Source organism: Corvus brachyrhynchos, unplaced genomic scaffold (assembly GCF_000691975.1).
Source record: "Corvus brachyrhynchos isolate BGI_N302 unplaced genomic scaffold, ASM69197v1 scaffold398, whole genome shotgun sequence".
NCBI classification, from domain to species: Eukaryota; Metazoa; Chordata; class Aves; order Passeriformes; family Corvidae; genus Corvus; species Corvus brachyrhynchos.
Genome location: NW_008239780.1, coordinates 2,362,009 through 2,381,630, shown reverse-complemented (window position 1 = coordinate 2,381,630; position 19,622 = coordinate 2,362,009). Strand labels below are relative to the sequence as shown.

The following is a 19,622-nucleotide window of genomic DNA, read 5'->3' as shown; positions in this document are numbered from 1 at the left end:
TCCTGTCAGGTTACAGGATGCACTTGTTCTTCAGCAGTTTTGAAGATTTTCCAGCATCCCCGGAGGACCAATGTCACTCTGACCTGATTTACATTGTCATCGTAGGTCTTTGCCCGAGGAGTATGATTGCCAAGGAATACAGATGGCTAAGCCATGACAGAAGTCTAAATATTTTTCCAAACATACATAAATTCCACACGGCTTGTCTGTGGAGGGAACATTTCCCGTGTAAATCTCAACAAGTATAACTAATTACTGTCACACTGCCTTCTTTGGGGATACGAAACTGACTCTCAAAAGAAGGGAGCTTTCTTTTGTTCATTCATTCAAGAGAGATTGTTGAGATTTGAAACATTTGGACTTTCTGGCTGGTGGCAGATCTTAGCTGAGAAGTGCTGAGGGAGTCAGAGGGTGGCATCTGCGCGGAGCCTCAGCGTGCGGTGTAAACACAGAGTGAACATCCCCTGCGGGAGAGACGCCGAGCCTCTCCTTTGCAGGGGACTTGTAGAACACTTCTCTAACTTAGTTTAGAAACACAATTCAGGGAGCAGGTATCCCACGAGGATGGTGAGACACTGAGCCTGCAAGTGTTACTCAGACAGCTGTCATCTTCGTTATTTGTTAGGCACAGGAGCATAACTCCATCAAATGCAATTGGAATAGCACAAGTCTACCAAGGTAAAAAAGCTCCTTCCTTCAAGAGTTCAGATTTAGCTCCAGTCACTGCTGTAGTGTGTTTCTCTAAAATGAAGTTGGTCTAAAGCCTTTAAAAGAAAGCCCAAAAGAACTAATGAGGCTGATAATTTTTTTTTTCTCCAGAAAATCAATACAATAAGGAGTTTGCTTGAACGATTTGACTTTCACAGGAGGTACCTACAGATTTTTTTATCTCAGCAAATTGTGCCATGCACATTTGGAATGCAGAAAATGTAACAACTCTCTCGTCATCTTGCTTTTTAAGAATTAATAAATACCACCATTTAGTACTTTCTCTTTTGTGCCATAAACGTTTAAAATTCAGCAGATTGAATTTCACAGCAGGTTTGGTGTAAGCCTTTAATCTTAATAATGATCCCTTGATCTACCATGGTCCGTCCAACTTGGAGGTTGTTAGAGGTCCCTTCTGGGAACTTTCCAGCTGTTTCTGTTTAGTTCATGTATATTTATTTACATGACTTTTTAACCCCATTTGATAACAGAAAAATAGGGTACAATTTAGCTGCAACTACTGTTGATCATTTTCCAGAGAACTAAGTACAGCAAGGGAAAAGCAACATATGGCACCATTTTCTTTACTGATCACTTATTATGTACTGCTGTGACCTCATCAGTGCCTTTGGCTGTACTGCTATAGGTTAAAGAAAAAGGCTGGAGTATTTTTCCCCTTAAGCTTTCAGGCAAAAGCAAATGTGACCTGCAGGTAATCTGTGCATACATCACACCACACTGATTTTTTTGTAATTTCTGTCTGGGAAAATGAAATAGACTTTTAAATATTGTGTTTCTAATTAGATTTTAAAGTCTTATTTTTATCAAGATGGACCTCATCTTCCTGCATTGCTGTTACATTTGTGCTGAGAGCTCACATTTTCATCATGACAACCCCCCCAAATTCATTTAACAGCCTTTTAGTTTAATATTAATATTTACCTCTAATGCTATGTAATTTCTAAACATTATATGACTACTTCTGCTATTCTTATTCTTTTATTAGAATAGTTCTGCTTTTCTTGCAGAACTACTTGCAAAAAAAAAAAAAAACCCTTGCAAAATTGCTTTGTCAAATTTCAGTCAAAGCAGTCATGTTCTTCAGCAGAGGATGGCTCAATGTGAACTTGAATGAATAATTTTAAAAATAGATGAATTAAAAATAGTAAATTCTAATAATTTGCACCAAAAAAGTTAAAAGAAATAAGGGGAAATTCAGGGAAGAAGGTACAGAGGATATGAGGCAAATGCTCCTCTCAGTTATGCTGGAGTGGCTTTGTTGTCTCCCCAGTCCATCAGTGCCACTCTGCTGAGCTGCCGGTGGTAATTTGTCCCGTGAAGATTAATGACCTGGGGAGAACAGAAGAAATTAGTTGGGTTTGATTTTTCAGAGTGCCTAATTCAACTTATTCCTGTGCAGAATTTTGAAAGCACTGGACCAGCACTTCAAAATGCTGTATCATGGGCATTGGAGGTAATTAGTGACGGTATGTATGAAATTTTTAAAATGCTCTGATATGATAAACACATTAATTTCTGTGCTATTGATCACAAAAGCATTATGTAGTCAAGGGGTCAGGGCCCTGCTATGTGATCACATCCTGAGTTGTTCCAGGAAGAACCTGTTAGTTGTAAAGCAACATTAACTCTGGTGGCATTGAAAGAACAAAATATGGAATTTAGCTCCTTGTGTTCAATGGCCTGGAGAGGGCACGGCCTGTGCCGCCATGAGCTCTGGCTGCCACTTTCCCACATGGAGTTACAATGCAATTTCTAATTGAATTATTAGGAATCAGCTACTTTTCATGTAAAGAGTGTGTTACATACCTGATCCCTACACTATTTCTATGCACTGACATATAGGAAGTGATTTATATACTGACATTCTTGCTCTCATGTGATAAGAAGGTTTTTTTTTCTTTCTTTTCCTTTTTTTGGCATGTGCTGAAAATGAAACAAATTTCCTCTGCTGTTGGCATAAAATGAATCAGGAAAAAACCCCAAAGAATACCTATGAAATCTGCACAGAGAAAAAGATTCATAATTCTTCGATATTCAGCTTGATATTCTGTGAGCTGCTGACCTTTCTTGCATTATTAAAGATGCCTTGACTAATATTGCATAGTGTCTCTGGCAGATTTTGATGGTAATGTGCTCTGGAGAGTCTTCCATAGGTAAAAATTGCTAGCAGGAGTAGGGTGGGGGAGCTTCAAAAGCCTGAATTTGAAATATGCCACTAGAACTATATATTCTGTGTACTCAGGTGTAAGCACGGGCAGAAATTTAATTGAGGAGTAAGAAAGAAAAAATCTTGTAGAAAGACCCCCAGAGTGTACAGAGGGCTATGGAAATAGTACTGAGGAAAAAAATGGTGCTTTGCTAATTACCACTACTACAGTGGTGTTAGCCACATATTCAATACCCTGACAAAAATAATCAGAACTGGATAAAATGAAAAAATTCAATTCTTATTCTTGTGCCTGAGGATATGGCATTACATCCTAGAATATAAAATTACATGGGTGCGCAGAAAAAAAATAATGGGATTCAAGTCCAAACTGAAAATGAGATCTTGAGGTTTGTATTTAGTTGTATTCAAATCTTCAAAGATGTTTTCCTGACATTTTTGAGCGAAAGACATTATTTGCAATTTTTTTTCCTGATAAGTGAAATAGAAAAATCCGTGTTGCAGGTACAATCCAGAAGCTACTTTTGGGGACCAGATCTAGAGATTTGATATAAAATGCCATGAAAGCTCTGAGATTTGAACTTGATGTTCTTTGTCCTAAAAAGCCCTTTTACGGAGAGAGTCATCGTATGGGCAGTTGCAGAGCTGCTGTCGTGCTATTTCCAATCTGTCAAAGGAGGCTGATGCCAAAACAAACGTGGTGAAACACAGCAGAATAAACACGGGGAACAGATCTCTCTGATGTGTGCAAACAGTTCTTTAAAAGCCTGACTACAGCTGTGGCCTGGAGAATCTGGTGTACAGGTGGGGCCTCAAGGATCTGGTAAGGAATAACCTCTTTAAACTCTGGAAAATGGGCTGGAGAGGCTGGTCAGTATTCTGGTTGAACGGAAAAACGCATCAAGGACCGCAGCAGTGGCAGCCCGCAGGAAGGGGTGTGCAGCAGAGGGATTAAAGCTCTGCTCAGAGGCCTGGGAATAAAAGGCTCTGCAGGTGAGCAGCTTAACTGGGTGTTAACTGGGCAGTGGGGGAACATCCCTGGGAGGTGCAGAGGGAACAGGTGAGGGATGTTGGTGTCGGAGGAACGTGTGAATGCTGTTGCCCAGCTCTGTGACAAAGACTGGCTGAACTTTATGGTTCCCTCACACAGATGTGGTTGCCAATTTCTTGAGCAATTTATGTAATTTTACAGATGAAAACATGACTGTGGGTAGATAAGTGGTCTGTTCCTATTCCACCCCAAATCATGCAAATGATCACCAAAACCCTGAAAACATACTTTATCAATTTGAATCTTGTATAATTAATAATAAATTTGCTTAACTGTGGGAGAGTGACGAATCTATTTTGTAGCATGTTTACAAAACATTTTGGACAGTTTATCTGAGGTTATTGCATTGCCATGGTGCTGTTTGGGGAATGCAAAGCACTACAGCATGAGGGACATTATAACCCCTTATTTATACCCTTGCAGACCCTGCCATAAGTGTCTGTGTTGTTTGAGGCAATAGCCCTGGCTAACTTAGCAGGTGCACTCACCATATGTCAGAGCTCTGTAACTGATCACAGACATATGTGCAAAAATTAGCAATAAAGCAATGTGGAGGCTGTAGTGGCTGTAGTGGAGATTTAATCCTCTGCTGTGCTGGGCTTATTGTCTCTGCTGTGCCAAAGCATCCATACGTGTGTTTAGCTTCAAGCCTGTCATCAGTCCTAAAAAAGTCAATGCAAAACTTGAGCCTTAAATACTCTGGACAGTAAACATTAAGCACAGAGAAGGAAAAAAATATATTGACAGCAGGATTTTTCTCCCAATGCATTCAGCCACTTTGTTTGCCTTACGTGCAGTTCTTTAGGTCCTGCCGCTGTTCTTTACATCACACAGAGGCACTAAGGCATTTGCCCTCATTGTTCTGAACAAAGAATAAAGAAGAATCCTTCCTCTGAAGTGCTTAAGTCTAAAAAAAAAATGAAACTAGTAGCTTACCTCACTTTCAATTCTTCTGGCTGAACTGGCTGCGAGAAGCACCCATGGGCCTTGCATCCTCATTCTCCCTTCTTATTTTGGGGACATTTTGAAATTCCCCTTCATGTCTTCTGCCATGGGAGCAGAGGAGCTCAGCCTCCCTTTTCTCCCCCCATTCCCATACTGCAGCGCTCAGCTTTCTGCATGTTGACATTTCATTGCTTCTTCCACTCCTTTCAGGGCAAGGATTCTCCATGTTCCCTAACCTTTCCCCATGGCTTCATTCTGGTTTGGAGAGTTTTACAGGGAAGATAGGCAAAGATGAGGTGGCACTCTTGTTATGCTGGTTGTGCCAAACAGTCCTGTGGTGTGTAGGGCACTACTAACTTCCTTCTACTGTGGTTCCCATGTAAAGGTGTCTGCAAGGACACAAATGGCTTGGGGTTTTCTGTTTCGTTTGTTTTCCTCCGTTTTCTGTAAAATCAAATTGATTCTTTGCCATGCTTACTGCAATGCCAGAAATGTGGATGTTCATCAGGTGCCAGGTGTAAAGTTTCTACATTATATTTAAGTAGAAAAATGCAGTAGAAGAGAGCATGAGATCTCACAAGTTTTGCAGTGCTAAGGGACCAGTTATGTGACTGGTGACAAGGACATGGATCATTTGTTTTGTTCCTTCACTTAATCTACTACCAGAGCTCTCCTGAAATGTCTGAAGGTAAAAGGAGAAAATCAAAGTGAAGGCAGTTTTTATTGTTCCTTTGCAAGGAACTGTAAAGCTTGCAGAGTTTCTAGGTAAGACTGCTGTGATATTCACCTGTGCAGAAGTTTAAATTGAATTTGATGAGAAAAGGCCTGATTTTACTTCCTTGCTAGCAGAAGACTTAATCTATGTAAGGCAAGGTAAACATATTCACTTAAATTAAATGGGTTTGTGTTGAAACCATAATTCATAATTGAACCAATTAAGAGTCTTTTTAAACAAACCAACCAAAAAAGCCATTGCAGATAAGAGTCCAATATTAGCAATATTGAATTTCAACCAGTGAAAATGACAAGCACAAAGAAGTAGTAGGAATGAGAGCCACATTTCTCATTATTATAGCAAGCAGATATTTGGAGGAGTGTGTGACTGGGCTGGAGAGACTCCTTGTGAAAGAACTTCAACAGGTGCTGAGTGCTTCTGTCGATGGGAATGATGGTGTTTTGCCGAAGGCAGCTCTTACTTATTTGATAATTTTTCAGACCATATGACAAGCACTGCACAGTGCATTGTTAAAAGCCTACACAATTAGAGATGCTAAAATGCTTTGGTCAGATCTTTGTCCTCATAATTAAACATGCATGATGGTAATCGATGTGTAATGATAATGAATAAAAGCCAATAGAAGGACTGCTATTAGGGCTTTTTAATTTGCTGTTTGTTTGTGTGTCTCTGTTATAAGACTTCCAATTAAGGAGAATGATGCCTTATTATTTAAGCCATTTTACTAGATTGCACTTGCTATAAATGATAAAATTATAAATTATAAAACCAGTATTGTGCAGTTAGATGATTGATTAATTTATTAGTTCAAAGATAAGTTTGTACTTCTGTTTTGAATTTAATGGGAATCTAGAGAAGATGTTTTCTCAGCAGGTAACCAGTTCTTAATTATCAGCTTCTTGGTCTCCAATGATATGAAAATCTTGAAATCAAAATATTTTTCAAAGCTGGTGTTCTCAGTGCTTCTACCTCTGCTCTGCACCAGCCTGTGTTAAGACGCTTATTTGAAACTCAGTTTTGTGCAGTTTCACTGGAACATTCAGGTGTATAGAAAAAATAACTAAAACACACATCAGATTATATAATTTTGTGTTTTGATGCAGAGAAATGAGTACAAAGAATTTAGCATCACTGACTTTTGCGGTAAGTTTTTGCTAGTGAAATTTTATCTGAATGATGAACACAATTAAGCTGACAATGTATGTGATATTTCAGCTGTGGACTGCAGTTGACTGGGTTATACTCTTTCTTCTCTTCTATCACATAAGACCTGCTTAGTAGGGTTTGTTTTTAATATTCTAAGACTGCAATTAAAAAAAAAAGACTAAATGGAACAGAACAGGAAAACTCTATTAATAAGACATTTTGTGAATGAGATGAGACTAGTCTGTGCATTCAGTAGCTCCTAATTTCAAAACTATTTCTTATGGGTTACTGATTTTGTAAACCAGGAAAATAGGAACATAATTTTGTAAAATGGCCATCAGTCAGATACTGAAAGTGTCAAATTGCAGCTTCTCCTCCTCTATACCTTTGAAAGCTGGTACATGTGAAACATCAGAATATAGCTCTTCTGTCTTGTAACATTGATTTTGAGTGTGAGGTGCAAACAGTTTATCAATCTCCTCTGGTGAAGAACAGTTAAAAACCTTACAAGGACAGAATTTTCCTTTTTCTGAGGTCAGCTGTTTAGAGGCTGCATTTTGAACCCAGAACTAGAAATGGTGAATTTTGGAGTTCTCATTTGCTGTTCATATTTGGATGTCCCAGGGACCAGCATTTATTAGACAAGCACACTGAGTGGAGTTAGGCAAGTTACAAGAAACTCTCCCTTCTCTTTCATTGGAGTTTTGAATGGATTAATTACTTAGGGCACTGTGTACAGTCATCTGTGTTGATTTCCATGGCCCTTTCCTAACTTTACTTCCCGGAGATGTGACCTGATGTAAATATAGTGAAAATTAAAAAATTACTTGCACACCCATGAAATTGTATCTTTTCAAAATGCTATAATCTCCAGATAGTGTACTGTTATTGAAATTTTCTTTAAACAGAGTATTTGAAAGAAGACAGATTTATTTGGGCAGGGGTGAAGAAGATGGGAACCTCTGGGGTACAGGTAGGAGGATTCAGAAGTAAAACACAGTGAAAGCCAAAAGAGGTGTTTGGATCCCTGTGAACTCCTGGGGCTCTGAGCTGCTGTTGGTTGATATTTTATGTTTTTCAATGACTTGAAATGCCTGTTCTTCAGAGTGAGCATGTTTCAGGGAATCTAGGAGTCCCAAACTATCTTGGAGCCAAGATAGTTTCATCGCTTCTAAAAAACTGGGGTTCAGAAAGCCAGGACAGCTGAACTGAAAAAGTTGGGACTCTCCTTGTTTCTGTGTCTGGTACACAGGAAAAGTGTTTGGAAGAACTCTGAGACTGAAAAACAACATGAATTTCAGTCAGCTGCCTCTGGTCTCAGGATGAATTTTGGAAACAGTGTTTCTGAAGCAAGAAAATGTCTATTAAATGTTCCTTGTAGAAGGCAAAATGCCAATTTACCCTGAATATGAGCTAAACAAATGCTACAATGTCAATATTTCAGGCCAATTGAAAGTCTAAGTTTTGACCAGATCGACTTTGCTTCAATTTTTTTTACTTTGATCTTTTGGCTGCAATAAAAGCTGCTTTTCAGGGCAACATGAGACCATGCCAAATCCAAATTCTGTGTTATGTGAAGTAGCCATATTTTTGGATATATGCCACTTCCATGCATGTGTCATCTAGAAATTGCCTGTCTGGAAAACAGCAAATGCAATAAGGAATAGTATGACTTGGATAAAATAAATCAAGAACACAGTAGGTGACCTCTCTGAATTGTATTGCATACATTTCCACATGATGAGTTGATGGAAATCCAAGAAGTTGTGGGAGAGTGGAAGGAGAGTGGGAAGAGGGAGAGAGAGAAACTTCCTGGGCTTTGATAAAGTAGAAGAAAAAAAAAGGCAAAAAGATATAGAAGATGTGTGGGATTAGAAAGGCAATGCAGTGTAAAAAAATGCACAAGGCAGGGACTTTTCCAGGATTTTGGACAGTGCTTAAAGCTATGGACATTGTTGTGGATGCTCCAACCCTAGCGGAGTTCAAAGTTAGACTGGATAAAGCCTTGAGGAACCTGCTCTAGTGGGAAGTGTCCCTGCCCATGGAAGGGGGGTCGGGACTAGAAGATCTTTAAGGTCCATTCCAACCCCTTTCTATGGTTCTATGAACCATGTAAGTCTCCTGCAATGAGGAAGTAACTTTGCACTGCTAAAATATTTGGTGATAACAAGCGTGGAAGGCAGAACAGAAAGAAAACATGCCAAAAGCGAAATAGTGCAAGTCTTAGTTCTGCACTATAAACTGGTAGGAAGGTATTGGCCCAAGGTGAACGACATTGTGTCAGAGAGAGTGTGTGCTGACACTGGGAATTCATGAGCCACCCTAGGGAGACAGGCAAGTTAGACCAGGCAAGTTTGGGGAAACCTTCTTGTGCTCATTCTTGGCGACAGCCCCCAAATGGGGACAGCACAGCAGAGCAATGATGCAGCTGGGCTGTCCCTGGGCTGCAGCTGCTCAAGGGCTGTTCGAGCAGCACCAGAGGGGGGTCAGCACTGCCCTCACCTGCCAGAGGTCCAGTCATACCTGAGGAATTCTGTCCTGAGCTGGGGGCATGTTGTGACATATGAAAAGTCAAAGTTCTATAAACCAGTTAAAAACCGCAGCCAGCTTTGTTCCTGTACAGACACACCAGCTCTTGTCTGCATGGCTTGCTTCTGCTTTCCCATGGGCACGGAGATCTTTTAAAGTGAGAAATGCAAAAATAAGATACATGACAAGTACTAGAGGCTACTGACTGCTACGAACTTTGCCTGAGGGAGATTTCCACAGGGCTTGCCAGGAGACATCTGCCTCCAGCTGCTCGGGTTTTCAAAATTTAAGTCTTGCCTGCAATGAGCTGCAAAGCATCTGGGGTAAGTGAAGCAGTGGGATAGTGCTCCCAGGGATGAATATATCGATGTGGATGCATCTGGGCTGTCATTCTGTAATGGTTTCTGCTTCAACATGAGGTCTTGTTTGTCTGTACCTTTGAAGTGCTGCTTTTGTGCATTGCATGCAGCTTTAGCAGCAAGCTGCCTGCCCACCAGATCAGACTGTGGTCCAGGTCAGTGACAGTCATGGCAGGACATCAGAAATCTTGGGGTAACTCATGTCCCTTTACCTCTTCCATTCCCACTGCTTCTAGGCACCCTGTATTCCTGAAGCCCTCCTACCTAATGAGAAATAGGCAGCATAGTAAAAGTCACAAATCTCAGAAATTGTATGTTTCAATATTGGAGCTTTATTGAGCCATTTTGGTGTTACACCTTTCTACTTTCCCTTTTCCATGGTGCAAATCCCTTTCAAGGAAAGAGACAAAAAGGAGGCTATTATGTTATTGATTAAGAGAGGCGATTTGGAGAACGTCACTGTGCAGTGCACTAAAGCTATGGATGTTCTGATTTTTTAATTATTGTTTTAAGCATATTTCTTTATGCTTCCAACCATCTTGGCTCTTTGAGAAATATCTGGGCCTCTTGCTCTGCAATTAATTTATAGGCAGCTCCATCAAAAGAGAGATCTTGGAATGCCCATAAACTATTCTCTGTTCACTGGGGTCATCCCAGAGGCTAGTGCTGATGAGTTAGAGCTGGTCCCTACATCTCATTGCAAAATGTGACTCAGAACACTGAGATATCCCTACAGTTCATCTCTCTTTTTTTTTTTTTTTTTTTTTTTTTGATATACAGGGAGTTTTCTTTCTTGTTTAGGCCCAGACTATTATGTCAGTGGACTGAAAAGGGAAAGAAGCAGGGGTATAATGCTGTCCTCCTTTTGGACTGCTAACTGAAAGCAAGGAAGTGCTGGAAATTTTTCCTTAAGAGTCTGTGGTGCAAATACCAGTTTCTGTGAAATTGTGTTGGTATCCTGTAATATTAAACTTACAGAATCCTTCTGGAGATAAACACTTCTTATATTTATATTTCTGCTCTAGTTTCTAGCTAGAAGAGGCTCTATTTAGCAAGTGTGATAATAAATGCAAAGATTGGTTCTCCCAAACTGTGAGCAGAAAACTGTATACTCACTCTCTGAGAGGTGTAGTCAGAGTTCTGCTAACAGGTTTGTATTAATGTCACATTCAACCCTGAAGTCAGCAAACTATGAGCCCAGCCCCTTATTTTTATGTACAGCCAGGAACAGAGGAGTAGAGAATGGTCTTCATACAAACAAGAAGATAAAGAGATTGCCATGGTGAGAAAATGCTGCAGGAGCTGGAATGGCTGTGTCATTGAAGCCAGCATTGATCTAACCCTTTTTATTTTTTTTCTAAAGGACTAACTGAAAGTGAGTTGCAAAAGAAAATCAATTCCGAGAATCATTAGGGTTGGAAGGAACCTCTCCTGGGTCGCACAGTCCATCACTCCTATGATTGTTCCTAAACCAGCTCTAACAACTGGGTATCTACTCGTATTTTTTATGATGGCTCTACATTTTTCTTTGGCTGGTTGCAACAATAATGTTAAAACAAACATTCTTTAAAAAAGAAACATTGCAAAGCAAGCCCTTGGGTACATTTTAGCTGACAGATAATCTTCAAGGTTCATTTACTTTAAAAAAGTTACAGTACTCAGATGTTGATGTGTATTCATCTTTGTGGATGCCAAGAAAATTAGAAATATTACTGCCTCTTTCCGTTGTTGTGAGTGGGTCTTTCTTAGGCTCTTCTAACAAACTCTGAGTTTTAAATGAATGTCTAAACCTCCAGTGCTCTTGAAAGAATTAAAAAGCAGTTTGTGGTTCTTGTCAAGGACAGGGAAACTGTGCTTTGAGTCAGAACTGCAGGCTCATAGAACAAAATTTTACTAACATGGAGGGGATGGTTCCAGAAAGGTGCCACTAGTCTTGTTTTGTGTGAGATCCAGTTGAAATCTTGTAGAAGATGCAGGTTAATTCTTGTAGCATAACGTCACTCTGATCTCCTGGGCTGCTTGGTGTCTTCTGCTGTGTGTTCCAGCAGCTTTTCTCAACTGAACTGTATTTCATTTGTGTTGGGAAAGGTAGTTGGCAAATCATACTAAAATGCCTCTGTAGAGTGGAATGGGAAGATGCTTTATTTGAAAGGTTGGATAAGGGAAGCCCACGTGTTGAGCTTTTGTCTTACTTGTGTTATGTGCTTTCCTTCAAATGCCATGCAGGCATCCGTCCACAGGTTTGTGGGTTTAGTGCATGACAGGTAAGAATCACAGAATCCTAGAGTGGTTTGGGTTGAAAGGCACCTTAGGGACCATCCAGTTCCAATCCTCCTGCCGTGGGGGGGATGCCACCCACTAGATCAGGTTAGTCAGGGCCCCATCCAACCTGACCTTGAACACTTCCAGGGATTGGCATCCACAGCTTCTCTGAGCAACTTATTCCACTGTCTCACTACCTAATAGTGAAAATAACAACCACCATCACCTATTCAGTTCTCTAATAAGAGCTTATTTGGCTATCTCTGTCCACTGGTGTAGGATTTACATTCTTTGTTGGGGTAGCAAGTCAGGGAGAGTGGGCAATTTTCCCATCTTGGACTTCACAACTTTAGAGTGGTGAAAGAGTGAACCCAGAGAGGACTTTGGGGGATATGGTGTGAGCACTGCTCATAACACTGCAGATTCATCCCTTTATTCTCACCAGATACTTCCAGAGATAGAATATAAAATAATTCAATAATAACCTAATGCTTTGCCCTAATCTGGCATCTCACACTTTTATGATTTAGAAAAGAGGCAGTTAAATTACAATATCAAGAAAGCTCCAGCATAACACTTTACTTTAGTTGCATAATTTTGCAACAGCAATTACCTCAGCTACAAATTTAATTTAAAAACTCTTTGAAAGCACAGTCTCTGTTATCACAAAATATACTTGAAATCAATGAAGGATGATTTCATTCCAAGTCTGAAGATACTATTTAATAGCCAGGAAAGAAACCTGCACACAGACACATGCCCTTACTTGTTAATAAATTCTGCTGTGGCAATTACAAATTTTGACTTCAACAAATTCATTTACTCGTGGAGAAACGTAAAATACAAACAATATTTGCCAACTTAATGCAGTTGTATTCTTGCACCTAGCTGGAAAATAGACAGGAACTCTTGAAAATGATCCTAATCATGATGCTATTAAGTAAGATGCAGAGAACATACTCTGATAACCATCACAGTGACTGCCTACCATTATCTTATATTTTCCTTCATGATTCATGGTATCTTAGCAACCACATAGGCCTGATAACCTCTAATGGCTCTAAAAATGATGCACTTGGAATCTATCACTTTAGGCCTGGTACTCAAGTAATGACACTCTTTTCTTTGATGGCAGATCTCAAGTCAAATAAATACACGGAAACTAGAGCAGCTTTCTTTGTCTGGATATTCATATTTTGCATGGTTATTCAGACTGAGCAAGGAAAGGACTCTGTAATCCAAGCTTAATCAGTATAGATTTTTGGATAGACATACATACCTTAATTAACTATATGGATTCAAAAGAATGTCAGAAGAGCAGTGGGTTATTGACTGTCAAAGAGTGGTGTTTGTGTCTTACCTGGGGGCATGAAAAGGGCAGTCTCTTATCAGACCAAGGGAGAATGTCCAGATTTAGCAACAATGCCTGAAAATGTGGGTGTTGCTGGGCTGGCTGTGGAGCTGATGTCTACCTGGTCATTATTGATGAGTCCTAGGACACTCTAAAGCTGTTGAAGAGTGGGAGATAATGCATTGATGTATTACTGTCCCTGTGTCATCAAGAGCACAGGCTAGAAATGAACAGTGGGAGGCAAGGTGGCTCTGTTAATGTAATTCAAATTTCTGCCAGTAGCCACCTGTTCTTAAAATAGGAGAATTTGGAGGCAAAAAAAAAAATCATCTTTTTGTTCCTGTTCCCTTCTAGATTTTTTGTACTTGTAGAGTTAGGTACTATTGCATTAATTACATTAGAGCTAAGCCATAAAGTCTTTCTGCTTTGGACTTCAGACAGGGGATCTGTGTTCCAGGGTCTGTGACAAGGGCTCAGAGATGAGGATGAGTGTGGTGGTGTATTTCCCACTAATTCATTTATTAAATGCCTTTTGCATTGTTCCCCCCCCACTTTCCCCTGCCCCTAGTGATGCCTTTTCCTGGTCTTAAAATCAAGAGTTAAACACAGTTAGAAGGGGAAAAGGGATTTTACCTTGGTATTTATTTTAAGGATCCTTAGGTGCACACATCCAGGTCATATGCATTGAAATGCACCCCACTGAATATATTCCAAGAGATCGGGTATAACATTATAGGTTTTACTAATTAGCAGATCTATCAAAGATTCCCCAATGAGAGGCTCAAGTGAGCCCCCCCCTCCCCAAGGAACCTTCCCCTGGATGGTTCTATCTTGGTTTACAGAATGTGTTCTGGAGAGGACCTTGGGGTCTGGGGCACACTGATCCCTAACTATGAAGCTTCTAAAATGTTTAGTCTCTTAGCTTGACAAACAGGTCCAAGAATGTAGGGGAAAAGCACTAGGAATACAGAAGTTGTAAAAAAGGTGTAACGGGTATAAAAGAAAAGGCAAAAAATCTTCATGGCATCACTAGCCCTGGCCACTCCCTCGGGCTCTCCCTATTGGTTCCTGTACCCCAACGCCGCACAGGTACCGCCCCTGAGAAAACCCCCTGCGCTGCGACCACGAGGTCGCTCTGCCTCTGGGGATCGCTGTACATCACAAGATGTAACTATGAAAGGTCCTCTGAAGCCCTCATGGGGAGACCCTTCTCACCTCCTTCGCCGTCTCTGGGTTGTAGAGCTGATGGCTGCTGGAGCAAAACTGCGGAGCCGTCCGGAATGGGCTGCGGGAGGGCGAAATGGCCGCACTGCCCTAAGCAGCTCCACTGAGCTCTCAGGGAAAGCTGCAGCTTGCTAAACTAAACCCAGCACTACAATGGATGAGGCTTGTGTGGAGGCCCCTGCAGCCAGGCTCTGTGTGCTTGTCACAGGACAGAAGTTAGCACAAGAGGACTCCATAAGCCAGGTAGCATTGTTATATATTATAGTATTGGCTTCTCGCAAAGTATTAAGGTAGATATTATATAATGTTAGAAATGCTTTTTGCTGTGTGGATGTAGTTTTCTCTCTTTTTAGCAAGAATGTTAGCAAGTGTGAGCAAGTAAGATAACCTCCAAGCGAGCAGAGGATGAGGCCCAAGGAGCTGCTAATCAACACTTTGTCCAGAGAACAAAAGGGCCCAAAGGCTGCTCCGCCCGGAGAACGGGCGGCCAGGAGGGTCCGAGAGCCGCTATCACCGCTCTGCCCGGGGAGCAAAGAGGCCAAAGCTGCAATCAGCCCTGACTGTCTGGAGAATTAAGAGATCCACCCTACCATCGACTCTTACCTAGCGGGCCCAACCCCAAGAATCAAAAGAAATAAAACCACAAGGCCGAAGACTACGCATGCTCTAAAAAGGAGGAACCAAGGAGTGGCCATGCAGAACAGCTCCGGGAAAAGTTTTAATATGAATAGAGAACAGACAGTAAAAATGGTATAAAAAGGACTCACCTCGAGCATCAGGTGTGCTCTTGGCAGAGCGCCACGGCAGCCGGCCGTTACCCCTTTGTTTTATTTTATGTGTCTCTTATTGTCTTTATATTAAACCCTTTAAATTCTCACAGGAGAGTGAACCTCGTTTTTCACAGCATGAAACTATCCCTATCCTGTCTGGAAAGAAAACTGGTGAGGGTTTGGGCACTGAATATATGTTTGCAAAGAGTGGGATTCCCCACCTGTGGTATATTGAAGACCAAGAGTTCACTAAAGATATTTTCAGTAGACATTTTGTGGCCTACTACACTCAGAAGAGAGTAGGACTCACTGATGGGTGGGAATGCTGCTGGGCTGAATCTGAATTGCCACTTCCAGGAGAAAATGGAGCTGCAGATGTGCACGAAGTAAGTCACAGGCTATCAATGCTGTACCAGCACTGCCAGGGAATCCCAGTACCCTCTGTCAAAGACTTAACACCTTGGGAAATTACATCTGAAATCCCCAAGCCTGAGAAACAGAAGCTGTCGTGTTTTGGAGTAGTTTTCTGTTACCATGATGAATATTATCCAAATAAAAACTGCAGAATCAGAGGTATTGTCAAGCTTCAGAACAGGGAATGGAATGTCAATGACACTTACTGACTGTACTGGTATAATTCCAGCAGATGCTGAGCAGACAACATTTACATTTAAAAATACAAGTAATCAATGTATGTTAATGCATGCCCTTCATGCATTCTGCACTGAAGCATTTTACTAGACACTTGAAAGAGCCTTGCTCTTGCAGGCAAAAAAGCCTTTCAGCAACATACTACCAACAAAAGCTTTCTCAGGTTTGGGAAAGAGAAAACAAACCAAAACAAACCACAGATGTTTCAAAATATTTTCTGTGCCAGGTTCTGTCCTCTGCATAGCATTAATGCCATGTCTGTGTGGTGGAAACCACTCTAACTTTGCACTTAAAAATGCATTAGCTTCTTTTCGTAAGGTGTATGCCAACAGTGTATGCATAGAAAAAGGCACAGGGGTGGCTCACACAGAGCAGCAGCTGCCCAACACACACAGAGTCTCTAAGGAAGGTGTGTCTGTACTTGTCCTTAGGCCTTGCAAATGTTACCGCTTCACAAATATGATTATCAAAATGGTGATGAAGAATTCCCTACCATAATTCCAAATTAAAGCGACACCTGCCATGATCCTGTTAGTAAAATCTGACATATGTCTGTGCTACTTTCAGGTACGTGGGCAAACAATTACATTAGAGCAGGAGGAGGCAGGGTGTGAATTTGTGAGAACTCAGAGCAGCTGTTTGTGTGCAGGTTTTTACCCTGTTGGGAGTGCAAAGCAAAAGGAGAGCACTAAAAGCATTGCTCTAGGAAAGATACATCACTGATGTCACCCCAGGGTGGGTTGGGGTAACAGCTTTCACCTGGAGATGGTGTGGAGGTGCACTCATCTGTTCATGTCATAACTTAGGCTGTAGCATCTCCGTGAGCCATAAATCTGTAAGAGTTATTAAACTCAAAATTCTGTCAATGTATGAGATATGAAACAAATTGCTGCAGGCTTTGAGTTCATTGCTGTCTCCAAATGATTGCCTGTATCTCAGTTGGTTTCATCCCTTCCAGAGCTTATCAGCACATTCATAATTTATAGTCTCCCATTCTGCCTTGTGTAGAAAGACTCAGGCCCTCTCAGGAAAGAAATCATTGTGAACTTGAACCTAAGGCCAAAACTTCCTTTGTTACAAATCATGGCAAGTAGGTTCTGTGGTTGCTGATCCCAGTTAACAGTGTTCAGTTGTTCCTTGGCCAGTGACAGTAACCTCTTGTTTACATCCCAGTCCACATGGAAAAGAACTGAAAGATCTTAGTTTAGTTTTTTTTTTTTTTTTAAAATTCCCAAAAGACAGAATTTTTTTACAACTAGGTGAAAAATTTCCCCCACAGTTTGATGAGCTCCAGTGGAATCTTAAAAGCCCTGTAAATGAATGCTAAGGCTTGTTTACAAAATTGCACAAAAAATTATTTAAGTGGGCCCATGACAGACTGACTTCGCCCTTCATGACTGGAATTTCAGAGTTTATACATCTTCGTGAGACATTCTACTGTTTTATTCTCAGAAACTCTGCTGACAAAAACACCTTTGCTGAGCAGTTATGTATTGACAACGAGAGAATGTTTCAGGTTGTACATGAAAGCAGCCTAATTTCTCACATGAGTCCTGGAATATTTGAGATATCATGCAATTATGATATGAAGTTTGGAGACTATGTTACAGGATGCCTTTAAAAAAACCCCAGAAACCAGACTCACTGTCAAAAATTCATCAGCAGTCCCTTCTGTATAACATACTTTTCAAGAGACAAGTGAAAGAATGTCAAAACCAAATGAAGAATCTTCACTTAAAACAGCTATTCAAGATCCAATTTAGTGTTTCTTATCCGTTTTCCTTCCTGTAAACCACTCTTCTCATGTTTTCTTCCAGTAAATGAGATATGTGCATAATTCAGTCTTATTAGAGAATTGATCCCTTTCAGGAAAAGAAAATTCTTCCGAATGTTAGGGGAGGAAAAACCCAATTGTACTAATTTCATAATACTTTGTCTCACATTCCCAGCTTTCCCTCTGCCTGCAGGACGTGCTGAGATAAACTGATAGGAACATGGGTCACATCAGATTTCTAATAATTTTCTAAATGAAATGTATCCACATGTACATTTTTCTGTGCTCTAAGTGCAAATCCCTTATTTAGAAGCTCCATATCCCCAATTTTTCGTTTCTAACTACATAATTTGGGGTATTTTCCCCTCTTTCTCGCACTGGTATATATTGGGAACAGTTTTCTTCAAGCAAATAGTATTATCTTGAAAATTAATATGTTGACAAGAGGAGAGATAGTGCAGAGATTGAGTTTTATGATATATTTTAAAATGCACATTTGTCTGCTATGGGGTGACTGAAATGCAGATTAGAAACTCAACAGAAATATTTTTTTTATAAATACTGAAACATTTCTGCAACAAGTCTTCTGATGGAATAAGTAGATGAAGCATTCCTGATTTCAACAGCCCCTTGAGGTGCTGATCTGAGGTTTTTATTTCTAACCAGTTTTGGGCTTTGTGACTCTGGGTGACCTGTTTACCTGTTGCATGTACTCCTTGCAGACTGAAGATTTTACAGTAAATGTAATCCAGTGGGGATTGATATTGGGCCTGATACTATTTATTGTCATCATAAGGGATCTGGAATATGGCATAAAGTGTGCTCTGAATTTTCTGGTGATACCAAACTGAGTGGGGAAGCTGACATTTGGAAGGGAGAGTCACCTGCAGGAGGAACCTGGACAAGTTGGAAAAGTGGACTAACAAGAAGCCCATGTGGGTCAAGGAGCACAAGCCTGAGCTGTAGAGAGGGAAAAAGAATTCTCTCAGCCTCCTGGTTCCTGCTGTTCCTTGCATTGTGCTGGAGCTCTTTCAGGAAGGACATTTTTCTGATTGCACCAGGTGCTGCAAGCTCAGGATCAGTCATGTAAGCTTTGCCTGAGGGAGATGAGTGGGGATGGAGTGTCTAATGAAAAAAATAACAGAAATGGTAACAGCAGAAATGAGGAAAATGAAGTTTTTCACCAAACGTGGTTTTTATTTGTGCTGCTGCTGAGCTATATTGCGACTTTTTTCAGTTGAAGTCACAGTAATAGGTACAAGGGATTGCTGGGAAACCATATTAATTAAAACTGGCTTTATAGAAATGGAATTCAGAGAGCAAGCTGTCCTTGATGAATAAAATAGTGAATAATGGCACAAATTGGTTTGACACCCATTCGTGAGTCTCTTCCAGGATATTGTATTGTCTAAGTTTTTTTCGCAGCTGGCTGTTTGTTTGTTGGGCTTCATTATTCTTCAGCTTTGGAAATCACCTTGCCTGAATATTTCATCCTTAGCAAAAAAGTAGGATAGACCACTTCAGGTCACTCAATAAGTTTCCTGACAATTGCCAACAATTTTTCTTTTTCCTTCTTTACCAAAAAGAAGCTAATATCAACCAGGAGCTTTCTGCCAGGTTGTGTATGTTTCTGTAACAATTAATTTCTTTATGAGTAGAAAGAAGAATTATGATAAAAAAATTTTAGAATTGGATTATTTCTTTTTTTTCTTGTTAGGAGTGTTTTACTCTGTCACATACACAGTTTTTTTCCCTTTCACTCCAGCCTGTTGCTGCAGATTGCAAGCCCACCTGTTTTTTCATTGCAAGGTTTTGCAAGACTGCCGAAATGATCTGGGCTAAAAAGAAAAGAGAAAGTCCAAATCAAAAATTCCAATAATTTTAATTTTGTGTTGTTCTTATCCCATTTGCTGATGTGTGATTCTCAA

The 19,622-nt window shown here is 40.5% G+C and overlaps 1 long non-coding RNA gene across 2 annotated transcripts in view; it reads left to right on the top strand.

The window, feature by feature from the left end:
* Window positions 1-14,289: 14,289 nt before the first annotated feature.
* The window catches only part of LOC108448848, a 74,791-nt gene continuing 69,458 nt past the window's right edge, over window positions 14,290-19,622 (top strand). For both annotated transcript variants that reach the window (XR_001864886.1, XR_001864885.1), the window contains exon 1: window positions 14,290-14,742. This is a non-coding gene — a long non-coding RNA (uncharacterized LOC108448848). The remainder of the gene's footprint in view (window positions 14,743-19,622) is intronic.